The sequence below is a fragment of the Gobius niger genome, assembly GCF_951799975.1.
Source record: "Gobius niger genome assembly, chromosome: 13".
NCBI lineage: Eukaryota > Metazoa > Chordata > Actinopteri > Gobiiformes > Gobiidae > Gobius > Gobius niger.
In genome coordinates this window covers 9,421,138-9,448,161 of record NC_136864.1, presented here as the reverse complement: position 1 = coordinate 9,448,161, position 27,024 = coordinate 9,421,138, and the positions used below count along the sequence as shown (strand labels likewise).

General features: G+C 41.5%; 1 protein-coding gene across 3 annotated transcripts in view; it reads right to left on the bottom strand.

Moving 5' to 3' along the window:
• The window catches only part of LOC306973015 (netrin-G1-like), a 128,916-nt gene extending 113,372 nt beyond the window's left edge, over nucleotides 1-15,544 (bottom strand). For 2 of the 3 annotated variants that reach the window (XM_079569813.1, XM_079569811.1), the window contains exon 1: nucleotides 14,376-14,485. The gene's annotated coding sequence lies outside the window, so the exon portion shown is untranslated. Of the gene's footprint in view, nucleotides 1-14,375; nucleotides 14,486-15,177 lie in introns of those variants that run through there. The other variant, XM_079569812.1, reaches the window with a different exon arrangement.
• Nucleotides 15,545-27,024: the final 11,480 nt, after the last annotated feature.

The window sequence follows — 27,024 nt, the reverse complement described above, 5'->3', positions numbered from 1 at the left end:
GTCAATGATCTTTTTTTCCAATCCATACATTTTTTTTCATTGTGTAATGCTTTTAATAGGAAAAACTGGCTCCTAAAAAGAAAATATATTAATTAAAAAAGTATCATTAATATCAGTCATTGGGCCCATGATCTCTCGGTACAAGACCAACAATTTCCGCAAAAACAAAATACTTTTTCCTCTATATAATAGTATAGGCCTTTAGAATGCTGTGATGTCACCTACAACCCAGCAATAATCTTTAGTAAAATCTTAAAGGGGGCATTATGCCAAAAATCACTTTTTTAAGCTTCATATCATGTTAGTTTGTGTTGCTCATGATGATTCATGTATTTTTGAGTAATCTTTCAATCTCCTGCCAGCAGCCATTTTCCTGCTGTTTTGCTTGAGGGGACGAGGCTCCGCCTGGTGACGAGGCCCCTCCCATGTTCTCTTCCAGACAGGCATGGAGGTTATTAAAGAGACAGAGGCGAAATTGGAGTGTCAGGGACAGTGTTGCTATGAGGGAGAATTCTTTTAAGTTGTTTTTGATATTTGCTCTATTTTCCAAACAATTTTGGGTAACATAGTTATTTGAGTATGCTATAGAATGGTACTATGTGCCTGAAAAAAAAAACATAACACACCACCTTTACATATAACTGTGTTGACTATGTTTTTGCCAAAATTGTGTCTTATGTGTCATATGCACATTAACCACAGACAGGTGGAGATGTTAGACCTTTGGATTTCATACTTTAGATAGTTTGAACGTAAAAGTGGCCACTGAGATAAACGACCTGTTTGCAGAATGTTTACAGTAGTTATCTGATTTTGAGGAGTCAGATGAGACTAAACATCCTTTCAATGATGGAGAAATCCCATGACTTACATACATGTCATGAAATCAGCCTTTTGTCTTTACACCTTTCGTTTGTGTGTTTGATTATTGATGATCTGTTTTATTTATCTTCATTCTTTGATGTACTCATTTAGTGGTGGAGCTCATTTGAATTACCTTTGTTTCAGCGTTTTTATGAACTCTGTGCTGCACTTTGTACATGTTTTTAATTCAGTGTGGATGATTAAAATATATTCAGTCTTAGTTTTGATCAGCAGAGATAGTTCCAGTGCACCGTATCTGAAGTTTGTTTCCCACTGAATATGAAACTTCATCTTTCAATCTGATCAAAGAAAATCAGTGCCAGAAGAAAAATGTCCACAGAGCAGAGCTAGATTTCAACTAAAGGTTAAAAGCCTCCATCATGTGCCGGTGTGGAGCCCTGGTGGCTAAAGTGTCACTCATTCATTTCTGTTTATAGACTCCCCTGCTGCCACAGGGACCACTAACTTTACGGTCAGGCGCCTTTCCACTCACCGCTCTGGGCTATGCCCCCTCTGTATCACACTGCAGCTTACAGAACATGCAGGCGGTGTGGGGTTTCAGACTTTAAGAGCATATAGTGCTGGAAAAACATGTCTCTTAGTCAGCTATGTGGTCTCATTTAGGCTAACATGATCAAAAAAATATCTCAAACTTTAAACCAAAATGTCTGAAAAAAAAAAAAAAACACTAAATTTGTTAAAATTTAATTTGTAAAAAGTGACTTATAATTCTAATAATTTATTCATCCAAGTGCATTTTAACAGCAAAAAATGCATAATATTGGGGAATTTATAATAAAAAAAAAATAGTCTACATATATCAAGAGTAAGGAGCAATCCTATGGGACACTCAAGAGTTCTAATGAGCGACATGGCTCTACCTGTTGTTTGTAAACCCCTAAAACATGGGACAGATATAAATGTACATGACTCAGACGGCTGCAATTGAACTTCTTTATTATCGAGTGAATGTAATTTCTCAATCACAAATGTTTAATACTTTATTCAATCATTCAATCATTTCCATACAAGCCAGTAATCGCGACTGGCCCTCAAGAGCTGATTATTAGTAGCTATGTCTAAAGGCAGAGCCATTCCAGCAGACCGTGCGGCTCTTTATACGCTGCCCCTACAGGCCAAAGTTGTAACTGCACTTATGGGAATGCAACAAGATCTGCTATGGCAATTAAATTACCAGCACAGAGGTGCAGATCCGGCTCCAGAACAAACTGACCGAGGCATTTGAGTTTCAAAAGGGTGCAAATAGAGTTTCTCTCCATTAAAATACACTGGGATGCCATTAACACTGAGGGTGCAAACATTTCAAAATGAGGTTGCAATGCACCCTTTTGTACCCCCGTAGATCCGGGCCTGCAGAGGTGGCACCGAGGTCCAGACCAAATCACCTCGTGGTCCACACCTGGACCTGAGTCCGGACCATGAGAAGGCCTGCTATAGGCATTAACCTGTTACTTGCTGTCCCCCCTGGTCAGGGGGTTAGGGTTATGATCAGGGTTTTTGACGGCAAATGTGATTTAAGTTTTGTTACATTCACACAGATCTTACACATATTTTTAGAAACTAGAAGGTATTGGCTTTCAAATGAGGTATCACTCTGGCATAGCTGTGAGCACTTGGATACGCAAAACCTTAATCTAGCCCTATCCCTAAGCTGGCAGGTGAACCATGCTGAATACAGTAATATAGTTTTTGGAATTATATTCAGACTTTGTTAAGTCGTTATTTGTGTGTAAGTGGAATCAGTATATTGAATGGATGCAATCAAAAAAGAGCAACACATTTTATTGATTTGACATAGATTTGACCATAGAAGAAGACACTCTGCTGTGTGAATAGAAAATTGCCTCTGCTGATCTTTTTTTGTGGTTGTTTTTACAATGAGCTTTTTTGACAGCATCCTGTGATAGCACACCCTATTTAAGGATATCTTCTCATTCAAAAAAATAAACTAAAAAAATTGCCTAACGAAGGCCACTGGCTGAAACGTTGCATTAAATAAAGGAACACTGGAGTTGCAAGTATACAATGAGTTTCTACAATGAGCTTTTTTAAAATGTTATTTTACAAGTCTCTGTGGGTTATCTCTGTAATTTGCTCTTGGACAGTTCATTTTAGGCCAATGCGAATCACACAACTCTCCTGAAACAATCGTGTTTGTGGATGGATTAAGCCAGCGAGAGCCGCAATTTGTCCAATCAAACCAGCATCAGCGACTCCACCCTGGGACCCCCTTTGTCTCAAATTTAATTTAAGTTTTGTGACAACATTCTAAATTGGTTTGTAAACAAAGTTTCTCTGGGGGTTTTGTTTCACATTCCGTGCTCCTAAAATGATATTGCGGCAGATGAAGAAATTACATTGGTCTTACTTTTCACTAATGTCCTCTTAGTCTTACACCATAGTGGCTACAGGCTTGAACACATCATAAGGAAAGTGTGATTCAAAGTGCCACGGAGAGGGTGGAGATACGTCTATCTTGGGAGAAATCTTGGCTTGCTTCAACGTGCAAATGTCAATCAGCAAGTCTCATAAGAAGAGGCCAATTACAAATTTGATAACCCTGCTCCAGCTCTGAATGATGAATAAGCCAAGGGAGGTGCGTGTATCAAATTTCATAAATATAAATGTCAATCCACAAAATCCACGAAGGTACAAAAATTGAAAAAAAAAAAACGGGAAGAAAATGCTGCTGTCATCGCCGGTGCATGTGAACTCTGGCTGCCGATTTCATAATAAAGAGACGTTCGTTTTCATTATAAGACCGTCAAATTAGAACGAGGCGGCGGCCGGGTGCAAGAGGTCGCTTATCTTATTTTTATTTAATAGGGAACATTCACGGCTAATAAGTGGCGGCCAGAGGAGCCAAGCGCGGGGATATTGGATTTAATTCACAGCCACCCTGGGTAATAATGAAATCTGCAGAGATGAAAGACAGGTGTGAGTGAGTGAAGCTCTATAGCGCCATTTGACATCGAGAGCGACGGGGGCGAAGACAAGAAAGCCTCACATATCTGAGTAATGCTCTTGTAATGTAGTGGTATCAGAAAGTAGCTATGGACTTTTACAGTAAGGATCTGAACCACTGTATTTAAAAGATGATTATAATACCTTCTGCTACATTTCGACTGAGGATCCAAATAATATGGATTTTAAATGTTTTCAAAGAATCCTCTTAACCTTAACCGAGTGCATTGTCCCAGTTCAGCTTTACCCAAATCCATAAAGTCACAACCTATACATGCGTTTCCAGTGACATCATGCATAGTTCTGGCGGCCATTTTGAATACTGAAGCATTATAGCATAGCAAAAGCATAGCATTACGCAGTACTACAACATGTGACAATATCTCTACTCAGGATGGAAATGAAAGACAATTGATTGACAGTGACATTTTTATGTACTCGTAATCATTGTTCAAGATGATAATAGTTAAAACACATTTATGTGATGTAACCAGAAAATGAGACATGGATGTTGCAGCTCTGTCTGTCGAGCTACAGCAGGATTTACTAAAGATCTGCTTCACTCAGACTAAAGTAACACATCCACAAAGAGGAAACAGAAAACCATTCTCTGGGATTTTTATAGTTTGTCATGTCAACAGAGTCTCAGTCTGAGTCAGTGTTTAAGCTGCTCAAGACGTTAGCATGCTACCGGTTAGCAACTGTCAGTGGCTTCAACACGATTAACACGTGTGGCTCACATCTATGAACACTGAGGAAATACTACAGTAACAGATCAGCTCTGACCTCTGTCACATGTTGTATCCAAGGCTAGATGTTTGGAGTGTTGTTCAGACGTCAGAGCTGAGCTGTTGAAGCTAAATGCTAACCGGTAGCGTGCTACCATCTTACGTGCACTTTCTGGGGCCGTGTTTTTACTGTTCTCTTCTTGAGCAATGATTACGAGCACATAAAAATGTCACTGTCAATCAGTTGTCTTTCATTTCCATCCTGAGTAGAGATATTTTTAAAGGTTGTTGTACTGCATAATTTTACTTCGGTTTTCCAAATGGCCACCATAGCAACAAAAGTCACATGACTGAAAGGCATGTATAGACCAGGGTCATCAACGCCTCATTTGAAAGACCTACAAAACTCATCGAAATGGATCTTATTCCTCTCGCTGTCGTCACCTTTTTGACAATTTTTGCCATCGCTTTTTTGTTGGGTTTCATCACATATTTACCACATTTTTATTGCCCTTTTGTGGCTTTTTTGTTACGCTTTTGTCATTTTTCCTCGCTTTTTGTCGCCTTTTTATAGCATTTTCATCCTCATTTTTGTCGACATTCTGACACTTTTTTCAAGTAGCTTTTAAATTTGGGTAAAGCCAAACTGTAGGAAATGTGCTCCGTTCAGGTTAATGTAAGAGGTTAATGTAACAAAAGAGATTTTGAGACATTTTGCATTTCCATGGGGAAACATAGTAATGGTCTTTTTTGATGATTGCACTGCATCATGTGTTTGTTTAATCAGAGTCTGAAAACAGAGTCTAAACTGTTTGTTCTGCTCTTTTTGGTCTGGTGTGGCGCCTTGTCGTCTTCTGCCAATGGAAAGTTTCAAACAGTTTGATTCAGTAAGGAATTTAAGGAATGGAAGACTGAAAAATAACTGCTCAGCTAATGAATATCTGAGACACCCATTCAAAGTGTGATTCTGATGTGAGTGCAGTCGTCCGTGCAGCTACAGCACGTCTTCTCTGTGACCCATGTCTTCACTGTGGAGATCCTTTTGTGAAACCGAACAGTGAGAAGTTCATCATGAAACACTGACTCTCTGTGCTGGTTGCTCAGTCCTTTTGTCAGTGTACAAGATGCTGCTAACAATCAGCTGCGTTTAAATCTAACACAGCGGCGGCCTCTCCTGATTTATGGCAATGACGTAAATGTTAAGCAACGTACTTCTCAGCCTGAGCACGGACTGTTGGCTCCACTGCCCTCAGGCACGAGGCTACAGTTCCATTCAGACCAGAAACTCCAGCCACAAGAGCAGCTTTCCCCCCTCTGCCATCCGACTCAAGAACACTAAACAACTCCACAGAGCCACTTTTATTCTCGGCACCGTTGTATTTGCATGACGTGGGTATATATCCGCTCTTACTTCTGCTTTCCTGTATATGTAAATTCCTAGTTTGTGAAATTTTTCAGTGACAATGTCAATGAAAAGACTGTAAATATAGTATACTGTATGTACTTTAATGGTTCACAATGTGCAAAGTTACAAAGCTCTTAAAAGATCATTTCAAGACATTTAATATGATTTTTTTAATTTTTTTATTTGAAGCTTTTGCTGAACATTACTGACATTACTCTGAGAAAAACATGTATTGCAATTTTTGTGTCATTTTTCTGTTTTCATATAAAAATAAGGAATTTTGTGGATGCAAATGGCCAAAATGGCCAATATATATCTTCAGCGACGAATTCTAAATAGTGGATAGGCCCAGATTAAAATGTATGGTTTTATTTTATTGACATTTTAGCAACAGAGATTTTTTTAGAGGGGATTTGGGATAAACTCTGGTAAAATCTGGTTTGGAAAGTTTTGAGTCTGTAGCAGCGACTGTAAGGGCTCACCCGTTGCATGAGTTGAGGAAAAACTTAGATGTTTTTTATTTCATGTTTTCTTTTTATTTATTCTATTGTAATTGACACATTTCAGGTTAAATATGTTGTTCTTTCCTGCTATGTCAAAGTTTTAACAAACCTAAACCTTTAGAGAAAACTGGCCCTGACCATATTTTGGGTGATGGTGTCATGGCGGACACCCTTCATAGCACACGTGGATGTAAAATATGTCGATATTTGTGAATGAACACCCGCGGGAAAAACGGCTTTGCGAAGCTGCTACTTCCGGGTTATCTCCGCCTCGCTCACAGACAAAACATCATAAAATAAGCATCGTACGGGGTTTTGTCATTTTTATACTCTGACATGAAAACTAGGATGTAAAGGGAGGAAACTATCTAAAAATCCCCACTTTGACCACTGCGTGAAAAATCAATACCTGCGCGTCTCACCTTAATTGACTCTGTGCATAACTTCCTGTTTCAATCCAGCACATCAGAATAAAAGCACCATCTTATTCATTAGTTCAGCTTTCTTTCTGCCTAACTATGAACAGACAAAACACTCAAAATGTGGATATCTAATTAAACTCCTGTAATGTTGCAAGTACCAGCTGAACTAATCAATGAGACGAGCTGTGTGCTTTTATTTTGGTGTGCCGGATCGAAACAGGAAGTCACTTCTTGGGCAGCGTTGTTCGGATTTGAAGCTATGTACAGAGTCAATTGGGGAGAAATATCCAAATAAATATAGGATTGAAAAAACATTTTCCCTGTTCTGTTGGTTCAAATTAAAGCAGTACTAAGTAACGTGTTTACCTTAATAAATCCGTTTCGTAGTCCCTGTGGGGGTAATACAAGTGTTTATGGGATGATTGGAGAGTCTTTCATCTCCCCCTGGTGTCTCTGGACAGAAAACCATGTTTGCAACTTGACTGCCACCGGTGCGGAGAAAGCAATACACACTAATGAAATCACGAAGAAGAAGCTAACATGCTAACGGGCAAAGCTAGCTGCGGGCTAACGTCACTTTAAACAGTATTTACAGCCAAGTTTGAGGGAAAAAAAATATTTCCATTGTATAATTGGATGCACAGTAACCCTCTCTCCCTTCGCCTTTCCTGTCAGCGTAGTATTTGCTCTCCAAGACAATTAATAAGTTAAAAAATCGTAACTTGCTACTACACCTGCAGTTGTGCTTATGGCCTCTAGGGGGAAGAGTTACTTAGTACTGCTTTAATAAATACAATTACAATTTACAGTGGAGGTCCCTGATTGGTCTTAAAGGTTAGGGAACCCCTTCTGTAAGGTTGTACAACTTCTTAAGCATATATGATCATACGTTTTCTGCGAGCAAATATCCTGTATTTACAAACACTTGAAACGCGTCTCAAGCCGTACAAATCCGTGCGCCTCTTTAACCATGCGCGCCCGTTTCCCTGACCACGTCATGAATAATGAAAATCATCTATATATTTCATTGCGCTCAAAAAGGGAAGAAGCCGAGAAGGAATGTCATAATTTACCAGAGAAAAAAAAAAAAGTGAGGTCAGATTGTATATTAAAGTCATCAATAATTGAATGGCCCTGGTGCACATGGGGGGAGGGGGGACCGGTCTCCTCCACTGACTTGTTTTTCGAGGCTTCTCAAACAGCCCCTTGTGTCCGGTCGCATCGCGTCCCCGTGGGCAGCTCGAGCATGGAGTGTTTTAAAGTCAGCAGGCAGCGAGCCCCCGTGGCATGGGCTGTGGTTTCACTCAAAATGAGACATCGCCTAATCAGTAAAGTATATTGTTTGGAGATATATGGTCATTTTTGAAATCAGTTAAGGGGGAAAACAATTTTGAATTTTTTTTATTTTCTCAGCTAGTTATGAATATAGTTTTCTACTAAATAAAGATACAAAGACATGGAGAGGAGCAAAGTGGTTCAACAGCCCATAAATACATGAATAACGGAGAATGCTAACTTGATGCTACATGTTAGCATCGGGCTAATGCTAAGTTTTACCCAGTTTTACCCAAATCTCAAAGCCTCTTGCCTGTAGTTTACAGACTACAGGCTAGAGTAAAGCCTCATTTGAAAGCTAAGACCTACAAAACAGATTTTTTTTTTTGTCACATTTTTGTAGGTTTTTGGTGTGTTTTTGTTGCTCTTCTTGTCGCTTCTTCATCACTTTTATCAATTTTTGTCACTTTTTTGTCACTTTAACAAACAAAATGTTATTGTTCCTTTTCTGTATAATTTTTGTCACTTTATTTTGGCTCTTCTGTGGCTTTTTCATCACTTCTTAATCATTATTTTTGCAACTTATTTATTGTTTTATTGATTTTTTTCCAGAACGTTTTTGCAGCTCTTTTGTCGCTTTTTTTAATACATTTTTTTGCACTTTTTTTTGTTGTGTTTCTGCCACTTTTTTTGATTGTGCTATTGTTCCTGTGTTTTTGTGGCTTTTTCATCACTTTTTGAGCCACGTTTTTGCCGCTTGTTTTGTACATTTGTACATTGTTTTCGTTCTTAATATGTGTCTGTATTTTTGCACTGAATATGGAAAGCACTTTGGGTTTGGACTGTACAGTCTGTTTTTAGAATATGCCATATAAATAAACCTTGACCATGACTTGTTTATTGTGTTATTGTTCCTTCATTTTGGTCACTTTTTAGTCACGTTTTCATCCTCGTTTTCCGTCACTATTTTGACAAAAAAAATTTCCAAGAAGCTTTTAGATTTGCTTAAAGCCAAACTGGAGAAAATGTGCTGGGCTCAGGCGGGCATGAAGAGGTTAATCGTTCATTAGAAAACGTGCTTTTCCAAATTCATTTCCTGACAGTGGCAGTGACGGGAACTGGTCCCAAAAGAATCCAGCTTCGTTGCAGCTGAAAGCACTAACGGCTCCATCACCACCTCGACCCCAGTGAGTGGATTCCATTTAATTTAACTCAGTTCAACTTTATTATTCCCTAAAGGGCCGTTGAATTGTCGGATCTCTTTAAACTGTGCCACTAATCCGAGTCTACCGGCCGCCCACTGTTTCAAAACCTAACGGAAAGAATGATGTAAGTTGTACTTTTGTTTTTGTCGCTGTTGGGAACTTTTTCCAAAGCATTTGACACTTTCTGCACTGGTGATATTTTACACTGAGCAGATGTGATTAGGGCTGAGCACCGTTAAACAACATCAGTCTGGAATTTAAAAAAAAGGTTTAGGTACTACCGGTATGGAAAAAAATGCAGGAACTGAAAAGAATAAAAAAAAATCTATATGTAAGTTTTGGTGCTGCTGTTGAAAGTGAAAGAGAAGTTGAAAAAATTTGGGAGAAAGTGGAAAAAATGAAAAAAAATAAAAAAAAATTGGGAAAAACGTGGGGAAATTGGGAAAATTTGGGGAGAAAAATTTGAAAAAAAAATAAATATATATAAATGGGAAAAATTTAAACATTTTGGGAGAATTTGGGAACAAACACGTACAAAACTTGGGATTTTTTCAAAAAGAAAATTGGAGAGATTTAGAGAAAAAAATGTAGCATATTGGAGGAAAAATGTGTAAAAAAAAAATTAGAAAAAACTGGGAAAATTTGGAAAAAGAAATTGGGGGGAAAAACTGAAAAATTGGGGAAAAACATGTAGAAGACATGGGGGAAAAATGACAAATTTGGGGACAAAAGTTTGAAAAACATGGAAAATTTGGGGAAAAAACATGGAAAAAAATGTTTAAAAATTGGGAAAAATAAGAAAAACTTGGAAAATTTGGGGCAAAATTGTGAAAAGAAATTGAGGGAGGAAAATGCAATATGAGGGAAAAAACAATTGGGGGAAATTTACAAATCTGGGGAACTTTCGGGACAAAATTTTGAAAAAAATATGGAAAATTTGGGGAAAAAACTTGGGAATTGTTTTATTTCAATCGGGAAAAATATGAAAAACTTTTGCCGTAAAGGATGTTTCGTGGTTGTTTCACCTCAAACAAATGATACTGTATAAAATGATACTAAAGGAAATTAAAGGAAAAGGATCAAATTAACATTATTCATTTGTTTTATGGTTCTTTTTGACAAATAATTTAGTATACAGTAGGTATCTAAAACGTATCGTTCAGGTATCGGTATCACAAACCAAGTATCGCTTAAATACTGGTATCGGAAAAAATGTAACAGTACCCAGCTCTGCATGTGATGCCCGGCGCACTATGTTAAATCAACTGCGAGTGGCCGTGTGTTCTCCTCTAATAAAGTCTCTAATCACTTCCAAACTGTTGGCAAACAAAGCTTATTTGGGTTTGATCTCAATGCTCTGCAGCTTGCTCTTTCTCTCCCCATCGCTCTCTCCTCCCTCACTCGCCCACTCTCGCACTCCTTCAGCGCCTCGTCTCAAAGGCACAGCCTGGGTGGAGTATCGGCCAAGCTAAAAGTGTTTATGAACAGTTTTGCTCATCTTTTTCCACGGATCAATGACAGGAATAAAAACAAAAACCTTTTTATAACGTATGCTGTTTTAGCACAACAGATCATACTGGATACTAAAAAGAGTCAGGCTGCTTCTGCGAATGCCCCCAGTCAGAGCGGATGCTTCGATTGGGAAACTTGTTTATTCCTGCAACTATCTAAATTTCTTTTCAGATGATTTGCCCTTCAGTTTTCCTTCCCTGTTTATCCTGCTCATTTTACAAGTGGGCGGAAACCACAAACAAACAAACAAACAAACATGTGCTCCTCTCGTCTCTGCCGCCAATGAAGACACATGACACTTAAAAGAATGGCCTATGTAAAGATAATTCATCAAGTAGTCACAAGCCATGACGCAAATATGCCACCAAACCAGAACCATGTTATGCACAGTCAGCTGACGTCTTTTGTAGACCATTTTTTTAGATCCAGTTTAGATTTAATCTTCAGGCCTGGTGGTTCTTGGGACATTCAGCTTGTAATGAAATGGTTCTTGGTGTGAAACGTTTGAGAACCATTAAGGGAGCTTTACTTGTTTTCTTTTTTCTAGCTGTAGTTTATTTAGTTTATTGTGAACTCTGTAGATCTCATCATAAAGCATTTGCATCAATTTTATGAACTTGCGGGTCACTTTTCAAGCTTTTCTGTAAAATTTACCCTGCGAGTTTGCACCTCAATCAACATTTTAATTTAGTCGTTTCCTCTTTCATTGTATTTAATAAATAAATAAAAAATATATAGGGCCTTTAAAGGAGTAGCAGTGTTAATTTCGTCATCAAAAACATTAGTCTTAATTTTAGTCAAAGTGATATTTTTGACGACTAAAATTGGACTAAAACTAAATAAAAGTTTTTCATGAGACTAAAACTATGACTAAAATGTCCAGATATTTTAGTCGACTAAAATGAGACTAAATAAAAATGAAAAGGAGAGACTAAAATCATCCAAACTTCTATTGAGCGTTTGGTGCACTGAACCTAAAGAGCCTCAGATCATGTAAATTCTCTGCCAAAGGATCAGCTCTGAGCTTTGTTCATGTGGAGCAGCTCCATGAAGCAGAGGAACAACATTAAATATGATTATAATGAATATTATCAATGTAAGTCGACTAAATTTGTCTTAAATTTAGTCGACTAAAACTAGACTAAAATCGAATTACATTTTTGTCAGAAGACTAAGACTAAAACTAAATCAAAATATGTTGTCAAAATTAACACTGAGGAGTAGGCCATTGTTTTTTCATACTGAGATATGTTCTTGCTTTAGATTAGACGAGTTGATGCGTAACTGTCTGGTCTTTGTGCGTGCCCTCAGTCACGCAAAAATACCAAAGATGTGGTGAACATTTGGCCTCTACCCAGTATTCCAATAGCTCCAAACGGGGGTGAGGATTGAAGCGACCGAGCTCTTCCATGTTTTCCCTACTTAGATACAGTTACGTGAGTAGTTACACGATCCTAGTAAAGTTACACAAAATTAAAAATGTCGATTTTCTAAGCGGATAAAAAAGGGCGCTCTATTGCAACACTGTAGCACATCGACATTCGGGCAGTACAGTCAAAGTGCTCCTAAGGTATTATTACGCCTTACAATGTAGTGCCCCTTTTTATTGCGTTGTATTTGCGTGACTGAGCGTACGCACAGAGACCCAACAGGTACGCATCAACTCGTCCAAGCTCAGGTAAGAACATATCTCAGTATGGAAAAATGGTGGCCTGTTCCTTTAAGGGTATATTGCTGGTATAGATCAACTGAGATTCAAAAGTCTTGGCGTGACAGGAGACCGTTTAGAGGTAGGAGAAACCGGTTACCAGTCGGTGGAAACACATCCAAACATGGGAAGAAGAATAGCCTATCCACGCAGACTTTGTGTGGGATTGACATGAAGTTTAACCGATGAGAGAAAAGCGTTATTTGTCTGTACCTGAACGAACATGATGGCTGACGACAGGAAATAGAATGGATAGAAATCACAGAAGACATAGAAACAGCGCCACCTTCTGCCACATCAACGCCACAGGCTAATAACACTAACACTAATATCTGTGTAATACAGGCGTGACAAGTTATACAAAGATGGTTCTGACGGACATGGGACCTGAGAGAGTCTTTTGCATTTGAGCGCCATGTCCCAAATTTGATGTGATTGAACGGATGAAAAAACTTATTGGAGAAATGACTGGCTGTGAGCGCGGTCCCAGAGCTCTGTCTATGGAATCCAGCCAGAGACCTTTTTGTTGTCTAAACAGAAGCAAAAACTTGTTTACACAACCGGTCGAAGAATATTTGGAGCAGCTCAGTCCGCGGCTCTTACGTCCAGCCCTTTGCTTTGTCCGGATTACAAAAGCCATCCACTCTTTTGATTGTAGTGTTTCTCCTCCCTGCATAGACAAAGTTAGAGGAGCTGTCCGCGGTGCTGAAACACGGAGCAATCCCCTGCCCTGCTCCCTCCCGCCAAAAAGCTACTGATTACAAAAGAATACTTTGATTTCCGACAGAACTGGGGGGCCTCGAAGCGGGTCCAGACATGGCGCAACAATTGCTCTTTCTTTTTGCCGCCTCTTTGTATCAACACCTGCTCCCCCCCCCACCCCCTCCCTTGATTCTCCCCAGTGCGTACACCCAGTTTTCTGTGCTTATTGATTTAGCTGACTTCTTCTTCTTCTAAACCAATAACTTCTGATCCGCGGCCAGCACGAGCAGACTGACGGCGCGGGCTTGGCTGTCGGGGTAAGATTGCGACAATAAACCGGTAAACGTGTCCAATGTTGTTTCGCGGCCAAGGAAAGCACGAGCGGCGACACTTCCACGCGAAGGCACAGTGGGATAGACTGGCAAAGCACGGGCGAGACTGGCTGCCTTTTTTCCCCCCCACCCCTGTTTTTTCCTGTCCTTTCAACTTCGGTGCGGTGCATAATCATACCCTGGTCCAGGAGATCGTTTATTATTACCAAGAGAAGACGCACTCCCACAATACAAGTCCCCCCCCCCATGATATCAACAATTGAAAGCGAGGCAAAAAAGTCGCACAGGCTAAAAAGAGAAAACGACCAATTAAAAAGTGTTTTTGTACAACATTGCCAATTTGCGAAGCATTTAACGCGCGTTCCCGGGCACTGTCCCCCATGCTGGTTCCAATTTGTTTGGCATTTTTACGCAGAGGCGAGGCACTTTAAACGACTGACCCGCTGCGCAACAGGTTAACGCGCCAATAAGCGACGCCAATAAACAACTCGGGGTCAATTTAAAAGAACAGCTTGTTGTTGACTGAGCCTCGCGCGAGGATCGGAACTCGCCAAAAAAAAAAAAAAAAAAAAAAAAAAACCTGCAATAAAACAGTTCAGCTTTCGACTCGCGGCTTTCGCTGAAATCTGAGTTCGCACTGACGTTATACGAACCAAAACAATCACGCCATTATCGCGTTATTCGCTCACGCTTCACGATATCCAGTGCGTAAAGGAAACAAGGCACATACTCACGTTTGTTTGCGATGGAGCCATTCAACAAGTTTACGCACGGGGGGGAAAGGGAGTCTGAAGGCAACTTTTTCCAACCAACTTCCACCAAATAAAAAAAAACTAATTCTCCACGAACACGAGCAGCGGATGACAGAGAAGCGGTTTTAAGCTCGCGCCGACACTGTGCGCGCACAAGTTCTGGAGTCCACGAGGGCGTCGTTAAAACACGTAGATCCTGGCGGAGGTCGAGCGCACGGGGAGGGTGGGGGGTGGGGGTTGTTTGGGTAGATTCTGGGTAGATTTCTGAGCCGAGTTGTGGAGCGGAGAGGTTGGGGGGAAAGGGAGAGTGTGGAGGTTTTTCTTTACAAACGCAGCCTGTGTGTGTCTCCGGTCACATTTTTTTACGCGCGTCCTCCGGGTCCTAAAGACAGTGAAGAGACGGGTGTAGTTTATAAGCACGGCGAGTTGGAAGCGAGTTTAACCACGGAGACTAGTAGGACGAGCGTAAAACGGGCTGGTGTCGCTTCCTTTGTTAAAAAAAAGAAAAGAAAAGAAAAATCATGCGGTGGAATTCAGAGCAATGGGTGAAAGGGGAGTGTTCGGTTACGGGGCTGTAACCGATAAAACGCGCGTAAAAGTGTTTGTGCAAGATTTTTTTAAACATTACAAGGATGAAATGCAAAGAAAGTTCCCCCAAAACGGAACTAAAACGTTGCCCAAGTTAGAAAGCAAAAGTCAAGAATGCTTCGTGCTTTTTTTTTTTTTCTCCCCCTGACACGAAGCCAACATAAAACACTTAAGAAATAAAAGAGCGCGCGCTTACCTGTTATCTGAAGACGTCTTGAGCTGTTGCCCTCGCTCGCGGAAAGGGGGGGAAACGAGAAGAAAAATAAATCCCCGTATAAGCCAAGAGGGTCGGTGTAATTATTGGGAGAATTTTCTGATCCTCGGCGCGAGATGAAATAAATGAGTACAGTTCGAGGTGCGCTGACGGAGCGGGCTCCCTCGGCGCTCGGAGTCACGCGTGTCACCGTCGCCACTACGGGGTGCCAGGCTGCGCGGCGAACCACCGCGGTGACAGGTCGCTTTGAACACGCATTTTTAATTGTGCCGTAATGCCAACTGGTGGAAGATATAGCGGGATACGAGAGCAGCCGCGCCCAGCTGAAGGTCACCACGGTAACTGAGCGCGCGCGCGGGGTATCTCTGTGTCTACTGAGGGGAACGTCTCCAAAACAAGCGCAGGATCAGACAGTGAGGGTCAAACTAGAGACTTATCTGAAATGGTTTAGCAAAATGGTTGATGTGTAGTTACTTTTGTGCCTCCTCATTAGGTAGTCATTTTACTTCTCTTTTTGTGTGTGTGGATATAGAGAGTCTTTGAAGAGATTGGACTTTATTGATCTCACTTGTTACATCAGCTGCAAATGGCCAGGAAAAAAATGTGCTTTCGAAGAACAGGATCATGTACAAACAAGTGAATAAATAGAGGCATTTTATCACTTTACCCCCACCTGAACAGAGCACATTTTCTCCAGTTTTGGCTTTACCCAAGTCTAAAAGCTTCTTGGGGAAAAAAGTGTCAAAAGAGCGACAAAAATGAGATGAAAATGCAACAAAAGAGTGAGACAAAGGCGATGGGAAAAGTGATGAAAACCAATGAAAGCAAAAGTCCAAAAAGTGATGACAACACAGCAACACTAAGGATAATGATCCGTTTAGATGACTTTTGTAGGCTTTCAAATGGGGTGTTATAGGCTGTGACCTTATAGTTTTGGGTAAAGCTGAACTGGAGAAAAAACACTCAGTTAAGGCGGGAGTTAAGAGGCTAAACTACTTTGAAAGGGGCGAAAGAATACCAACAATAAAATAGGAACAGAATAGGAAAGATACAAATGTTAAAGTGGAAGACCCAGGACACAGTGGTGGGACTATGTCTCCGAGCTGGCCTGGTGTCGCCTCGGGGTCCCCCCAGAACAGCTGGAGGAGGTGTGTGTGGATCGGGAAGTTTGGGCATCTCTGCTGAGACTGCTGCCCCCGCGACCCGGCCCCGGATAAAGCGGAAGAAAATGGATGGATGGATGGATGGATGGACAAATGTTAAAGTTGGCAGTGCAAGGTTCACAGTTGTAGTACCTCATGTGCAGTAACCTCTGTATCACTGTATCAGTCACCTGAACTGATAAAGTGATACAGAGGTTACTGCACATGAGGTACTTGTACATTAGGGTTGTACAGTCTGACAGCAGCGGGGATGATGCACCTACAGTGGTGCTCATAAGTCAAAAGATTAAACAGTTCTATTTGTCTTTTCTCCAAGATACATTTGTCCAAACTTCTTAACCAATATCTGTCATTCTCCTGCTACAGAAACAGCATGTCCCCAACGTTAAAGAGTCTTTCCTCCAGGTGGTTCGGTTTACCTTACCACTAAAACATATACAATAGGGTTCCCTTTGGGGCCAAGGCTCCTCTGAAAAATACTGAATCGAACTGTATGTCTTAGTCAAACAAAGATAGAAGAAGAATTGAAGTGTTGAGTTAGAGTTGATTTGAACATGGAGTAAAACTAACATGCATTAGACCAGAGGTTCCCAGAGTGAGGGCCCCTGGTTGGGGGTCCCAATATGATTTAAATATTTAAAAAAAAAAGGAAAATGCCAGTGATTGTAGAAGATTGGGCTGATTCAGGTACACTGGTACAGCGTTTAGTTGTTTAGCCAAGTTTCCCCGTTTCCACTTAAACATGTACAATTTACTAGAATGAATGCTGTGAGTGAGTCGGTCAGTCTGCCACAAGGGGCAGCTGTGGCTACAATAGTAAACTGCCATCACCCAGTATGGAGTGAATGAATAATGAGTACATTGTAGTGCTTTGAGAAACTTGGTAATAAAGGGTTGTAAAGCGCAATACAAGTGCAAGCCATTTATTCATTATAAAGAGGCAATACATTAACCTCTTGCTCCCGCCTTAAAGGGACTAGATGCAAGTTGGTCCTTTTTATGCTCACTACTGCCACCTCAGGTCTTACGCGTAACTGCAGCTTCTATATTAAGCTCATGCGTGACTTTTTGAGTGACAGTGCAGGATTTTAGAGGCAGTTTTGGTGAATAGGTCTGAGCTCATTCTATACATTAGGACATGTAGGGGGATGAAAACACTTTGTATAGTCCCTTTAACCGAACACATTTTCTCCAGTTCGGCTTTACCTAAATCTAAAAGCTTCTCGACTGGAGCTTTTATTTATTTATTTTTATTTATTTATTTATTTGACAGGGACATGTGTGAACAATACACATGTAGCACACTACAACATTTATAGCCAAGGCTAATTTGCAATGTCCGTAACTAGAAGGGCATTTCAAATTCACACAGAAAGTACAAAAAATACATTTGCAGTAACATTAATTCATTAATTCTGACATTACACAAAGGAAGTGCATTGAGTGCAGACTAAAAATGATTGCATACTTGATCTCTTTTTAAAATACGTTTTAGTTCATTTTTAAAAGCCCCCAGCCGATAGGCCAGTGTAACGACTCATTTGAAAGCTACAAAAAAATTGGTCTAAACAGATGATTTTCCGTTTTTGTCACATTTTTGTCTCATTTTTGTTGCTGTTTTGACTATTTGGGTAAAGCCAAACTGGAGAAAATGTGCTTGGTTCGGGTGGGGATTAAGAGGTTAAAAAAATACTGAGGTGGTCCCAGATTGTTTGCAACTTCGGGGGTTCTGGGGAACAGTATGGGAAGCCTGCATTAGACTATCTATATTGATGTTTAATGTATGTTGAGTCATGGATGCCAACTAAGACTGTCTTAATGGGCTCTTTCTAGATTATGTAAATACCATGATGATGCAGGACAGTCCAAGTTTAAGGAGAAGTTTCCATGTTAAATATCTTTCGAGGACTTAGCCACCAAACAAATCCCTAAACTGCTTTTGCCAGGCTTTTAGTCTCCCTTTGTTTACCCCTTCAGATATATTACCAAAATAGCCTTCCCTTTTGTCACTATGTTGCATTCAGTCTTTAAAATGGCCGAACCGCCTCCAAAAGAACCCAACAGTATTGATTCCCCTCTCATTACTATGCCACTGAGTATCCGCAATCCCATTTAAAAGTGACAATAGCATTTCTGTTCTGATGAAGGCAGATTTTAGTCCGGCCTGGTGCTGCATGACAACAAGGCCCCCTCGCCCCGCAACAGCTAAAGCCAAGTGAGCGCGCTGGTCGTTGCGCTCCGAGCCACCGCCGCTCTTGACATTTCCATTAAGTCATTCCTTCTGGAGATCTCACGTCCTGTCAGGAGCACATGACTGTCGGCTCATTTGGATCCTAAAGCAGATCCACTATAGAGATTTGACGGGGGATACGAAATATTTAAATGTAATTCAAATGCATCTTATTACGCACTGGAAGTTCATTTTAATAAAGTCAATTTAGAGATTATGACATCTATCTTGGCATACTGCATATTTGACGGATTATACTTTACATCAGGGGGCTCTGACATGAATTTACTTCAAAATGTAATTGGGTGGCATGGTGGCGCAGCAGTTAGCACTCAGGCCTCACAGCAGCATGTGGAGTTTGCATGTTCTACTAAGCTATTGTCAGACTCATTTAGGACAGGCTACTATTTCTCCCACTTTTTAAAATTATCAATGGATATAGAGAGTCTTTGAAGAGATTGGACTTTATTGATCTCACTTGTTACATCAGCTCTCCAGAACACGCGGTGCAAATGGCCAGGAAAAAATGTGCTATTGAAGAACAGGATCATGTACAAACAAGTAATAAATCCCCACCTGAACAGAGCACATTTTCTCCGGTTTTGGCTTTACCCAAGTCTACAAGTCTAAAAGCTTCTTGGAAAAAAGTGTCAAAAGAGCGACAAAAATGAGATGAAAATGCAACAAAAGAGTGAGACAAAGGCGATGGGAAAAGTGATGAAAACCAATGAAAGCAAAAGTCCAAAAAGTGCTGACAACGCAGCAACAACACTAACAACACCGTTTAGATGACTTTTGTAGGCTTTCAAATGGGGTGTTATAGGCTGTGACCTTATAGTTTTGGTCAATGGTATTATCAATGGTCACATTCTCTCACTTCTTGTCCCTGACCCACAGTTTGGGAAATACTGATTTAAAACTAACTGAAACCTGCACCTGATGGTTATTTTTATCTGACCACTGAGAATAAGCCTGGCAGTAATTAGTTTTAGACTGTGCACATTCAGAGAACCATAGTTACTGAAAGTAACCATGTGGATTCAACCCCCCTTTCAGACAAGCAGGCCACGGACAACGGCTTTACTAGTCTCGTCTAGTCACCAAAGTACTGTCCCGATAGTTTAAATGAGTGATGTGGTGAGCAGCGCCCGGGAGTCATGCAGCTGCGCTGGAGGGCCGCATGATGTGAGCTCCGGGAGACAAACGGCCAAGATGGGACGCGACGGGGAGAAGCACTCGTGCCTTGGGGTTGACAGGTGGGTGGGTGGGTGGGTGGGTGGCTGGGGGGGGCGTTAGGTCTCTTCTGCTCATCCACCTCAGCAGACTGCTCTGTTTTGGTGTTAGTGGCCTATATGTGACAAAGTAGGCAGAGCGCTGTCAGAGAGCCCACCCCGCAACAACGCCTTGATTAACAAGCGAAACCACCATCATTTCAATCAATCAATCAAAGTTTATTTATATAGCTCTTTACAGCAACACCAGGAGGACCAAGATGCTTCACAGAAAGATAAAACACATTTTAAAACCACGAAATAATTACAACCGGAAAATGCAAACGCAATGTTTGTGGAAAACGAGTGAGGAGGAGAATGAAGCCGCAGAGGAGGGACTCTTGCCTTTGTTTCTGCTTGTGTGCGTAACCTGTCACGCACCACGCTCATCTCTCGGCCACCTGCGGCTTATAGACAAGTACGCCCTGTATACTGTATGTAGGGCCAGGACTCCCCTGATAATGAGATTCTTAAATCTCAATCAGACCTTCCTGCTTAATTAAAGGTCAAAGAACAGAATGAATAAAAGCAGATATGCATGCTTTGAGAACTCATGAGGAAGAATGGGACGGGAGAGAATAGATAGTAACTAAGGAGCCATCTATCTATCTATCTATCTATCTATCTATCTATCTATCTATCTATCTATCTATCTATCTATCTATCTATCTATCTATCTATCTATCTATCTATCTATCTATCTATCTATCTATCTATCTATCTATCTATCTATCTATCCATCCATCCATCCATCCATCCATCCATCCATCCATCCATCCATCCATCCATCCAACCATCCATCCATCTCAGCTTTTGTTGCACAAAGAGAAAATGCATCTAGTGTGACGTGATCCAGTTGCACGACAAGATAGTCACGAAATTTGACTTTTAAGAGAATCTTGCAATTAGGCCTCAACAAAACAGTGAGATTTCCTGCGTCAATAGTGAAGACCTTGATAACAATATATGACAAATTACAAAGTTATATCACTTCATTTGCCTAAAAAGTCGAACTTAAATTGTCATAAGTACAGTATAGGCTTCAATCTAAATTGTGCATGTGTGACCTTGTGTGTACATACTGTAGTTTGCTTTAAGGATAAGACCACAGTAAAACACAGCAGAGGATGACGACTCTCTCTCCTCTCCTCCCCCCCCCCGGTCGCTATCGGTCAAGGTTCAAAATGTCAGCACAATAAAAATCCACAAAGCCCGCTTGAAATCACATCATAGAAGCCAGGGCTCCCTCTGTGCATCCTCTTCTCCACCGTGGAGCCACTATCCGAGGTTGGAGTGCACCCTTTGACCCCCTGCCCCGCTGTCTCCCCTGGTGCGATCGGAAAAACCAGGGGCTGACGGAGATGGGGGAGACAGAGCTTTTCCTGTTTGACGTGCACCAATAGCTGGGAGAGTGGAGTCTAGCCTGGCCTTGGCTTTAATCATCCGTGACCCTCTCTGCATGTCGGAAGTGCTGGACTCCCGCGTCTAAAAGTCTAGGGATGTGTGTTTGAGCGCGAGGCGGAGGTAGGGGAGGAAGATGTAGCGAGAAGATCAAGACTTATTCGAACTGTGCGAAAAGGAAGAAAGAAAAGGCTGTGATATATGTTTTGGCCTGGTTGATGGCAAATCTCATGTGGTTGTACAAAGCCCTTATAGCTCAGGGGTGGGCTGGGTGGCGTTGTGGTGGGGTCATTTTCTTCCATGTTGAAAGACCAAGGGCCGAATTTATCAAGCATTGCACATAAAAAAGCAATTTCCCAAAATACCGGTATTGTACTGTACATTATATATGATCTAAAAGGTGTTTCTGGGCGAATGAAACTTTTAATGCAATTCAATATTTTCTCAGTCATCTTATAGGGACTAGAGCAGGGGTGCCCAAAGTGCGGCCCAGGGGCCAGATGCGGCCCTCAGGCTTCTTGTTGAATTGGTACACATCTCCAGAGACAGCACTTTTTACTGCGGGTTTAACCTCCGTAACCGAGCACATTTTCTCCAGTTCGGCTTTACCCAAATCTAAAAGCTTCTCGACTGTAGAGCTTACAGCCAATAGGCCAGAGGTAACTGATTGTTGCCGTATTTTTGAGTTTTTGATGTGTTTCACCACTTTTTTTGTTGCTTTTTGAAAACTTTACACCATTTTCTTCACTTTTTTGTCACTTTTGTTTCTTCTTTGTTGTTTTTTTGGCACTTTGTCATGGTGTTATTGTTGCTTTTTGGTCACCTTTTTGTTGCATTCTCATCCTCCGTTATTATTGCTGTTTATTTATTTAGTTAAAAAAAAAAGGATTAGAAGTAAATTAAAAATAAATTAATATAATCATTAACAAGAAGGGGGTGCGGGGTCAGGCTATCTACTCCCTATTCACACATTTGTTTGCTGGAAGTTTTTGACATTTTCAAGAAACGTTTAGATTTGGGTGATGCCGAAAAATGTGCTCGGATCATGTGGGGGTTAAAGGGACTACATGGAGTTTGAAAATGTTAAAATTAAGTATTTTCCTCCCCCTACTTGTTCCAGGCCAGCCATGTCCTAATGTGTAGAATGAGCCCAGACCTATTCACCAGAACTGCCTCTAAAATCCTGCACTGTCACAAGTTGTTACTTCGGGTCTGAAGTGTCGTCATGCACCAGCTTAATATAGAAGCCGCAGTTATACTTAAGACCTGAGGTGGCAGTAGTGAGTATAAAATGACCACTGACATTTTATTGTAAGACAGAGCTGGCATTGAGAATCCAAGCCTCAATAAAGTCGTGGGCACAGTTTAAACCTCTCTCAAATACACCTGGGTGAATGTTTCGCTGCACCGCCAAACTCAGGCCCTCTACCTTGTTAACTCTACAATATTCGGCTCCCAAAGACAGAGAATCTGCACTGAAGGGGCAGATTGTTTTCCCTGTCGGCCTGACGTTGCCCCTACCCCTTTGTTGCTAGCAAAGCATGTTGGAAATTACGGTACAGTTTAATTTTCAGAAGAAACTAATCCCTAGCCTGATTTACTCAGCTATGAACTAGTTTATTCACAAAACTAAACAAGACCAGCTACTAAACTAATTTTCTTGTGGTAATATGTCAACAAAATAGAGCTGAAAAACATGAACCTCTATCCATTACTCATCTTTTGTAGCCAAAAATATAGCCCAGTTGGACATAACGCCTTAAAATATTCATCTCACATTTCTAACTGTTTAAAATGCATTATTAGCACTTTGCTCATCTTGGAGACAGAGTGGAATACAACTTATGGCTGCCACATTAATTCAGATTATTCCAAATCTTCTCTTTTTCTTTTTCTAACGGACCAGGTTGTGATTACGACTCGCAATTAGAGGAGATTTCTTTAAAATCCCCAGTGAAAGTTAATCAAAACCGTGTGCATCCCCCCCCCCCTTATTTTTTGGTGGTTTCCTTGGTGCCGTAATTAAAGCCGAGTTCACATGCCGCCGACGAACTTCAGTCATTTGGAAAGACACTTGTTTAAACTTCTGCTGATTGCGTCACGTCGTAATTGGACTGAAGCTTCACCTTCATCGTGGCACCTCGCGGAGGAGATGCCGGCGTGTGGCTGTGTATAGCGGGTTGACTTTGACTGGGTCGTTACCACACATAAAAGTCTATGTGTACCAGGCGCGTGTGACAGTCTTCTGCCAGGGATGTGCCAAAGCAGAAGCAGCAGAGAAGCAGTGATCAGGAGGAGAGAGCAGGCAGGAGAGACTTTGGAAATAGTTCAAGAAATGCTATCTGTGAGTGAAACGGAAGAGCGAAGAGAAAGGGTAATTAATCAAAAATTGATTAATGCTGAAAACTTAAAGCCTCTGTGCCCGATATTGTTTTCCTTTGATTGCCGTTTATTTAGTATTTGTGATAAAAGACTGTTCATCAACTCGGTCCACTTGGTTTATCCTCTTTGGTCATTTCTCTGGATCGGGTTCATATGGCGCAGTAACAAGACTTGCCAGCAGAGGGCCGACCCGATACCACTTCAAAGTTAGTCTTGTCCAAAAGCCGCACTGTCAGCCATGATAATAATAACAATAATGCATTGGTTTTATATAACGCTTTTCTGGACACTCAAAGATGCTTTACATTGCACTATTCATTAACTCCATACTCGGTGGTGGTAAGCTACTATTGTAGCCACAGCCGCCCTGGGGTAGACTGATGGAAGCGAGGCTGCCAGTCTGTGCCATCGGCCCCTCCGACCAGCGCCAAACACTCACTCACTCACTAGGCTTCTTGGTGTTCCCAAGCGGTCTCCCATCCGAGTACCGACCAGGCCCCTCCTTGCTTAGCTTCCAAGGTCTGACGGGATTGGGCAGAGCATTCTCATGACAACAGGTATAGAGCAATCAGAGCCCCATCAATGCAGAGACATTCCTGGTGTTACGCGGTCATTTCTCTCTTTTGAGTTAAATACAGCGAGGGTGATGCGCGAGGCCGAGGAGGAATGCACTTAAATCGGCCATGGAGAGGAAAAGGTCGAGAGAGATTTAACTCGTGGATAGCCTATGTTCAACCTGGATAGACTCAGAGACATTAGAAACTCTGACTCACTACCAAACTTCAAATCATTTCTCAAAACCCAACCTCTTCAAACTGGCTTTTCCATAAACCTCTTTTTTGATTTATTCCAATATAAAGCGTCTTTGAGTTGGTCATTTTTATATTCACTACTGCCACCTCAGGTCTTACGGCGTAACTGCAGTTTATATATTAAAGACCCAAATTAACATCTTTTTGAGTGACAGTTATAGAGGCAGTGGTGAATAGGTCTACACATTGCTGGGACATTGTAGGGGGAGGAAAATAAATAATTTAAAAGGAACAGGCCACCGTTTTTCCATACTGAGATATGTTCTTACCTGAGCTTAGACGAGTTGATGTGCACCTGTCTGGTCTTTGTGCGCACCCAAATCAACTTGTCTAAGCTCAGGTAAGAACATATCTCAGTATGGAAAAACGGTGGCCTGTTCCTTTTAACATGTTTAAACTCTGTATAGTCCCATTAAAAGCAGCGTTTAGAAAGATTCATTGACATAAATATTTTGGCGATCAGAGCCTGGCAGTAGACATCACTGTATAGCAGCAGTAGATATCGCTATGTAGTGAGTATGGATGGGTAGGTTAGAGTTAGGGATGTCTTCCCCCAGAGCCTGGACACTGGTGGTGGTCTGGGAGACCGATGAAGGATGAAGCTGAGTAAAGCCATGGAAAGAAGAGGTGGTGAAGGGGTGGAGGTAAGCCGTAGCACAGCTGGGAAGCTGACATGCCATGAATGCTGAAGCTTAAACGCAGGACCGCTGGTGATGATTGGCTGCGACAAAGGCGTGGCTCTGCACTGATAGGCTGAGAAAAAAGGTGTGACCCTCACAGACGCGATCATTAGCTGATGGTAGCAGATGCTAAAATTAGTCTTCCAGGTTGAATTCAGGCCCAGGCTTCATAAGTTGATTTATTTTGCCTGTCATGCAAAAATGAAACTTGAGATCAGACATGATTCACACTTTGGCCCAAAGTGCTGCGGTTGGTTTCACCCTAACGCAAAACCACCGCTGTAGTAGTTTAGTGCAGCGATATTGACTGGTGGACACACAGACATCTGTGTTGTGTTGACGGTGTTTATTGTTCATACACTCGTTTGTGTTCGCCAGTTTTACAAACGTAACACTCCCGGTATGTTCTTCCTTTTATGCCATGCTGTGACCCTCTCCGCTGTGTTTGTTGTTGAGTTTTTTCCTCTTCTCTGACCCTTGGCCCCAAACCCCCCAGAAGTCTTGTTGAGCGGGTGGCACACTTCCCTCCTCCGCCCGGTACAGTACAAGGGGGGGGGGGGGGGGGGCTCCTTGGTGTGTGCTGAAAGCAGGGCGCGCTCAGGCAGCTGGAGCCTTGAGAGGGGCGGGCACCGTGCCAGTCTCACCTCGAGCTGTGCTACATCCCAGGACATGATGGATGGCACGCGTCACTGAGGAGCGTAACAACCAATCGGATCATCATCGCCTCCCGTTAATATGGAGGAGGAGATAAAAGCAGATTGTTGGCATCAAGGCTGGAGCTCGGCCTGACAGCAAGACGGAGCACCGCGCTCTACGGTTTTACAAGTTAACCTTAGTTAAACAAGTCCAGGAAACCGAGATTCTGCCTTTGTTCCACGGGATATCGAATCAAAAGCTTTATTGTTAATGTCTTACTTTTATACTACGAACATCCCTTTGAATTAACTTAAAAACAGACTATTATTGTGTGATGAGTGGCAAACTAGTCACATGTGCATGAACCTAAAATGGAGGCTACAGGGTGAATAGATAGTCTGACTTTCATGACTTTGCCTGGTGCTAAGAACACATTTCGGAGCTTCATTTCTTGAAAGCGGGCTGAGGAAAATGTGTGAATGGCTAAGAGCCTCATTTTATCTCATATTTTTGAACTGTGCAGCATTGAAACTGATAGCTCCAAGTTTTGACTCCCCTGTCCACGGAGAGCACTTCCCTCTTGACATTTATTTGGTGCGGCATGCCGAAAAAGCCCGTATTCCCTCCGGTTCTTTCAGCGCATGTTTTGACAAGGTATACTCTGTCAGAGGTGCGAAGGAGACAAGAGGCTTCATACAGAGGTAGATTGGCATCAAAAGAAGTCCGTATTTTATTGTCAGTCAGTGTTTGTGAAAGCAGAAAAGTTTCTTGGGCCCATTCATTCTGATCGTCAAGAGAAGTCTGGGCTGATTGTGGCTGACAATGGGACAGAAGGAGGCTGATCATTTAGTCTTTTTCTTTGGAACAACAGGCAAGACATGTTTATTTGAAGAGCACAATTCATACACAAGGCAATTCAAAGAGCTTGACAGTGAAATCAAACTAGGTAGATATCTAAAACATAAACACATAGAACATCAATTTAATTACATGAAAAAAAAAAAATCTTCAGCTATCATAAGCAGAGCTGAAAAACACTTTCAGCCTAGATTTGAACATTGTCAGCAGCCTGTTTCACATTTTCTGGAAATCTGTTGTATATTTTAGCTTCATGAAACTGAAACACAGCCTCACATGTTTAGTCCTTACTCAGGGACCTTCAGGAAACCCCTTCCTGAGGTTCTCAGAGCCCGACATGGTTCATATGGCTCCAACATGTCAGACATGTACATTGTTGCCAGACCATGAAGAGAC